Below are 7,444 nucleotides of genomic sequence, written 5' to 3'. Positions count from 1 at the left end.
AAAGGATAGTATAGTATTGTAACTGCTGGAATCAATGAAAAGTAATATAAAACATTTCAGTTTTAAAATAGCTAAGCATGGCCAAGTAGCACTCCATTGTGTGAATGTCCCATAGCCGTTTCATCCGCTCATCTACGGATGGACATTTGGGCTACTGACATATCTTGGTTATTATAAATAACACTGCCTTGAATATAAGGGTGCGTATGCTCTTTCAAATTAGTGTTTTGGGTTTCTTTGGATATATCCTCAGGAGTGGGATCCCCAGGTCAAAAGGCAGATGCATTTTTAATTTTTGAGGTAACTTCATACTATTTACCACAGTGGCTGCACAATTTGCATTCCCACCAACAGTGTAAAAGGGTTCCCCTTTCTCCACATCCTCGCCTGCATTTGTTTTTTGTTGATTTATTGATGATAGACATTCTGACAGGTGTGAGGTGCTGTATCATTATTGTTTTAATTTGCATTAGTGATGTTGAGCATCTATTCATATGCCTATTGGCCATCTTTTTGCCCTTTTGGAGAAGTGTTTATCCAGGTCCTTTGCCGTTTTTTAAAAATTGGATTGTTTGTTTTTTTGGTATTGGGTTTCATAAGTTCTTTATAAATTTTGTATATGAACCCCTTATCAGATGCATTAGCAAATATGTTCTCCCATTCTGTGGGTTGCCTTTTTATTTTGTTGATGGTCTCCTGTGCTGTGCAAAAACTTTTTAGTTTGGTGTAGTCCCATTTGTTTCTTTTTCTTTTGTTTCCCTTGCCTGTGGAGATATATCTGAGAAAATATTGCTACAAACTATGTCTGTGATTAAACTGCCTATTTTTTCTTCTAGGATTTTTATGGTTTCAGGTCTAATATTTAAGTCTTCAATCAATTTGGAATTTATTTTTGTGTGTGGTGTAAGAAGGTTGTCTAGTTAAATTCCTCTGTACATATCTTAAATTTTCCCAACACCATTTATTGAATAAACTATCTTTAGCCTATTGTATGTGTTTGCTTCCTCTGTCAAATATTAATTGACTATAAAGGTGTGGGTTTATTTCTAGGCTTTCTATTTTGTTTACCCTTTGCAACATCATGGATGGAGCTGGAGAACATTATACTGAGTGAAATAGGCAGTCATAGAAAGACAGATACCATATAATTTCTCTCATAAGTGGAATCTAATGATCAAACTGAACTAATAAGCAAAATAGAGACAGACTCATAGAGAGAGCAGGATGACTTCTATTGGAAGTTAGGGGCTGGAGGGACCAAGCAAAAAGGCAGAAAGGACTCATGGGCATGGACAACAGTGTGGTGATTGCAGAGGGAAAGGGGTATGTAACAGGATGCAGAGCTTGGGTCCCCTGATAATAGGGGAATAATCCCACAATCCTAGGCAGGATTGGGGGAAGGGAACAGTGGAAGGCACAGTATTTTAAGGCACATTGCTTAACAAAGGCAAACTTAACAGATGTGCCTTCCTGAAAGGAAGAAGTCTGCTGCCCAGGGTGAATTGTGTCTGTGACTGTGAGAATGTGCAGTGACATGTGACATCCCTCTCCGGATGCCTGTGCATCACTGGAAACTCCTGCCCTGACTAAACATGGCATCCAAAAGAAAATCGAAGACACTGGGGAGCTGACAAAAATTGTGGACAGTAATGCATGATACCAGACATGAGGTCACAAAGGAAGTTCCAAGCTAAACATTTAAATTAGGGGGGCTGAAGGGAGACACAAGGAAGAGGAGGTCTGCAGAGCTGTCTGCAGAGAATGGAGCCATGAGATCAGAGGAGGTCTTCAGAGGAGTCAGCCATGAGATCTGTCTGCATAGAGGAGATGGTGGTGGAACTGACAGAACTGCAGGGCCCCACCTGGTCAAGCACAGACACGTGAGAGATTCTTGGTGCTGAACCGTGACCAGGAATGCTGAGTTACAGACTTCTGCATCTCTGAAGGACGTATGGAGAAGGTACTCTTTTGGTATGGGGACTGTTGGTACAGGGCTTTAGAGCTTGGTGCAAGCTCTCTCCCCCTGCGTTTTTGGCATTTGGACATTTTGGGCTTCTGGCCCTGTTCCCCATATGAACTGGAGCCCATGTGGGACCAGGAGATGCAGGGTTCAGCAGAGGCTTAGAACCCCACAGAGAAAGGTCCTGGAGGGAGGGCCCCACACTAGGACAGTGTACAGGGCATATAGTCTTCTGACCTGGTACATGGAGGCTGAGAACAGTGCACACAGATCCTGACGGAGACAGCTGCTGTGAGAGGGTGGTGACTCTGAAATCCACAAGCACACCTTCCAGAAGATAGAGGTCTGCTTGCGTTATCAGTTGATGGACAGATAAGGATATGGGAAACCTCTGGGCATGGTTTTAGCTTGTAGCCTTTTGGGAAGCAAGGGAAGTCCTGGGCTTCATGGAAGAGAAGGGGTCTGAGCAGGAGGGCTCTCAGTCCCCCCAAGATTGGAAGCTTGTTAATAAAACCTGTTTCCTTCAGCACTAATTGTTGAGTCATGTAGATTGAAGGTGCCAAGTGACTGAGCCCTGGTTTGCAAGGTTACAGGTGTAATGGGGGTTAAACAGTGATGCAAAAAAAATATATACAATTTAAAAAACATAATAGTTTAGCACCAATGAAATAAAAATTTGCAAGATATCTTAAGATTTATTTTTTATTTTTAAGTTAATCTTCCAAACCTTGGTTTTTCCTCTCTTCATATAACTTACTTTTTGCTAAAAGTGGATTTACTTTGAGTGAGTTTTTAAAATATTTTGGTACTGGCTATACTTAGATAATCAGTTTTTATTTAAAGAAAATAAAAAGGTTCAATCATGACATGCTAAAAAATAAGTATACCACAGTTGATCAGAAAGTTCCTTAAATATAGAAAATAAAATTGGGTTTGGATTAGGAAGATGACACAGGAAAGCAATCAGTACCTGCAAACACTAGAGATAAAGTTTCCTTCCCAAGCAACCTCAGACAAGTTTTAAGTTCATGGTCAATAAATCCAGAGAGCAGAAGATGAGAAAAAGAAATTGTCTGGACAATTTATTACAGAACTTTAATTAAAACTTCTGGGCAAGCCTGAGTGTTCCTCCTCCCATCCTCTTGCCCTACATAAATAGCACAGGCAACAATTGTTGTGGCCAGATTTAAAACTGAGACCCACCCTTTAAATTAAGGGACAGATATGCCACAGGAAGCTCCAAAAGTGGGAGTCTGGTCCCAAGAGAAAGAAATCATAACTTCTGAGGGTAATTTTAAAAGGCACACGATACCACCTTTGGCTAGTAATAAAACTTAAGAAAATATCACGAACAGTAAAATCCTTCTTACTTTGGCAGCTTGTGCTACGTTCAGTCTATCTTCAGGGAAGCATCCTGCCCCATGCCATCCTTTTATACAAAGCCCCTCATCACCCTTCCTTGTGGACGTGATTTGTGGAAACAGACCTGTAGAACTGAAAAAACAAATGTACTTCAACTCCTTACGCTAAACATCATGGTCTTTTTAGTAAAAATGACACAAAAATAAAGATTACCAGACATACATAAAGTAACAAAGACATGAACAAAATACTAATACCAAATAATTCAGGAAGAAACATTTAAAAAACCAATCACAACACTACTTTCAAATAAACTTTTATGGAGAGATTTGGTAGTCTAAAACATATTTGAAAAAAAAAAACAGATGTAGCTGTTACAAAATGAAGAGCAAAGACAGCAAATAAAAATTTCTTTATTTCTGAAACAGTAAAAAAAAATCAGAGAATAAACTGAATTAGCAGGGCTAAAAAATAATTCCTTGATAAAATCAATAAAATATGCTTATTTAGTAATTATATAGATTAGGTACTGTTCTACAAACTTGAGGTATTCTTAATTGTCCAACCCTTACAGCAAAGTTATAAATTTGAGACTGTCATCTGCACTCACAGGTGAGGAGACTGAGGCGTGGAGAGGCTGACTGGCTGAAGACTGTATGGCTAGTAATGAGCAGCCACATTCTGAATCCAGGTAGGTGCCCATGCCGACCAATTGGGCTTCGATGTTCTTAAGGACTAAGTTAGGCTTTTTGGCTTCTTCTCAGATCTCTGTCTGGTTTGGCTTCCTTGACTCCACTCCAGCCTCCACCATGTCCACAAGGGTGACCCAGAAGACCTACAAGGTGTCCATCTCTGGCCCTGGGGCCTTCAGCAGTCGCTTGTACTCAACCGGACTCAGCATCAGCTCCTCTGTCATTTTCCTAATGGCAATGGCTACCAGGTTGGCCTAGGAGATAACATGAATCTGGCTCAGTGTTTCAGCAGAGCTGGGAGTATGGGGACCATCAAAGTCATCCAACTGAACCAGAGCCTGCTGAACACCCTGAAGTGGGAGGTGGACCCCAACATCCAAGCCATGTGCAACCAGGAGAAGGCGAGGATCAAGAGCCTCAACAAGTTTGCTTCCTTCATTGGTAAGCTGTGGAGCCTGGAGCAGCAGAATAAGATTCTGGAGGCCAAGTGGACTCTCCTGCAGCAGTAGCAGATGACTTACCATCAAGTAACACGGACAATGTGTTCGAGAGCCACATCAACAACCTTCAGCAGCAGCTGGAAACTGTTAGCCCAGGAGAAACCGAGACTGGAGGTGGAGTTTGGCAACACACAGGGCTGGTGGAGGACTTGAAGAATAAGTAGGAGGGGACCTCAACAAGCACATGGAGGATCAATTTGTCCTCATCACAGGGACACGGATGGAGCGTACATGAACAAGGTAAAGCTGGAGTCCTGCCTGGAAGGGCTGACCCCATCGACCCCCTTCCAGGGCTAATCAACTTCTACAGGGCGCAGGCCCAGATCTCTGACACGTCTGTGGTGCTGTCCATGGACAACAGCTGCTTCCTGGACCTGGACAGAACCATGTCAGAGGTCAAGGCCCTGTACAAGGTGATCGCCAACTGCAGCTAGGCTGAGGCTGAGACATGTACCATATCAAGCGTGAGGAGCTGCAGACGTTGGCTGGGAAGCATCGGGATGACCTGCATGGCATGAAGATGGAGATTTCTGAGATTAACCGGAACATCAGTTGAATCCAGGCTGAGATCAATGGTCTCAAAGGCCAGAGGGCTTCCCCGGAGGCCGCCATCACTGATGCCAAGCAGCATGGCGAGCTAGCGGTCAAGGATGCTCAGGCCAACGTGGCTGAGCTGGAAGTCGCCCTGACAACCGCCAAGAAGGACATGGCCCAGTTGATGTTCCTGTAAACTGCGTGAGTACCAGAAGCTCATGAACGTTAAGCTGGCCCTGGACATGAGGATCGTCACCTATCGCAAGCTGCTGAAGGGCGAGGAGAACCAGCTGGAGTCTGGGATGCAGGACGTGAGTACCCATACCAAGATCACCAGAGATTACTCAGGTGGGCGGAGCCCAGGTACAGGAACCTCAACTAAGGCCTGGGCTTCCAGGCTGGCTTGGGCTCTGGCGGGGGTGGGCCCTGGCTGCTTCAGCCACGTCAGCACCAGCTCCTCCAAGATGGTGGTTGTGAAGAAGATTGAGACCACGATGGGAAGCTAGTGTCTGAGTCATCTGGTGTTCTGCCCCAGTGAAGGACTACTGCTGTCCCTTTGGTTCTCCCAGCTGGAGGGAAAGGAGCTGTGAAAGAAAGTGGAGGGCACAGGATACCCTCCTGAAGCTCAGCCCCAGCCCTCAGCTCACCCTTGGGAAGGGGGAGTTTACTGTCTGGGCGACCACCTCTTACCCATGCCCCCTACTAAAAGCCAAATCAAGTGCTCCCCCAAAAGATAATAAAGTCTCAGCTGGCTCTGTCAAAAAAAATGTTAGTATAAAGAATTCACTCTTAAATATAGCCTGGACAAATTTCAGATACTATAAGAAAGATGAAAAATTCTAAAGGTAACCAGAGACAAAAGTCAGGTGAGCTACAACACACACAAAAATGAGAATGACATCACATTTTGCACCACTAACAATTGTATCTAAGAGCAAAATAAAGCCTCTTGAACCTGAGAAAATTTATAAAATTTAGTGATATGTTTAGCAATGAACACATACAATATTTTTTGTTTGTTTATAAAAGCATCTGTAAAAGAGGACAGAAATTATATCAGAGAAAGTACTGTTAAAATAGCAGTATTTCAACTTGTCCTGCCAAATGGACAGGAACAAGCCTCTTAAACCAACCTTTTAGTAAGAAGAGGAAAGTATTAATTTAGGAATATCTTTGAAAAAACACCAACAATAGTGATTGGCATTAACAGTAACTGCAATATTAAAAACTTTGTTAAAGATCACACATGGTAACACTGATGGAAATAACAAGTACTAAATTTAGAATAAAAAAGGGGACCGAAGATTGAAGAAATGAAAATTCGGTGTGGTTTAGAAGGGGTAAAATAAATCATAATAAAATTAGAAGAAAATAATTTGTGACACTTCCTGTAAAATGAGTGATGTTTAACCACATGGGCCTAATCCAATTTCTTTTCCTTAAGAGCACTTACACCTAGATCTGCAATGATTATAGAAGCACAATGCTGGGTATTCTATGTATTTTATAACACAGAAATTCAAATTAAAACCACAATGAGGTATCATCTCACACCTGTCAGAATGGCTACCATCAATAAATCAACAGACAACAAGTGCTGGTGAGGATGTGGAGAAAGGGGGACCTTTTAGCACTGTTGGTGGGAATGTAGATTGGTGCAGCCACTGTGGTAAGCAGTATGGAGATACTTCAAAGAATTAAAAATGGATCTGCCTTTTGACCCACAGATCCCTCTTCTGGGAATACCCAAAATCCTTTGGGTTCAAAGGAACCCAAAATGCTAATTCAAAAGAATACAAGCACCCCCATGTTCCCTGCAGCATTACTTACAATCATCAAGATATGGAAGCAGCCTGAGTTTCCATCAGATGATGAGTGGATAAAACAACTCTGGGACATTTATACAATGGAATACTACTCCTCTGTAAAAAAGAAGAAAATTTTATCCTTTGCAACAGTACGGTTAGACCTAGAGAATAGTAGGCTAAGTGGAAGAACCCAGAGAAAGACAAATACCATATGATTTCACTCGTATGTGAAATCTAATGAACAAACTCAACTAACAAGCAAAATATAGACTCATAGATAGAAAGCAGGATGGCAGCTAAGAGGGGGAGGTTATGGGTTGAAGAGATTGAGCAAAGAGGAAAAAGGACTCATGAGCTTGGATAACAGTGTGCTGATTGCAGGGAGGAGGAATGTATACAGAGACTAAATGATAATGGAAAAAATACAATAAAAAAGAAGAAAATAAAATAAAAACTAAAATCAATGGTGTGGGGATTGACTGTGGGAGTGGGGGTTGGGCTGGGTGGAGGAGGGCAAAGGGGGAAAACTGGGACAACTGTACTAGAATAACAATAATAAATAAATAGGTAAGTAAATAAATAAATAGT

At 42.1% G+C, this 7,444-nt stretch overlaps 1 pseudogene; it reads left to right on the top strand.

Moving 5' to 3' along the window:
- The first annotated feature begins 4,092 nt into the window (after positions 1–4,092).
- LOC112311055 (keratin, type II cytoskeletal 8-like) lies at positions 4,093–5,586 on the top strand (annotated as a pseudogene).
- Positions 5,587–7,444: the final 1,858 nt, after the last annotated feature.

The sequence above is a fragment of the Desmodus rotundus genome, chromosome 13, assembly GCF_022682495.2.
Source record: "Desmodus rotundus isolate HL8 chromosome 13, HLdesRot8A.1, whole genome shotgun sequence".
NCBI lineage: Eukaryota > Metazoa > Chordata > Mammalia > Chiroptera > Phyllostomidae > Desmodus > Desmodus rotundus.
This window is presented reverse-complemented; position numbering and strand designations above follow the sequence as displayed.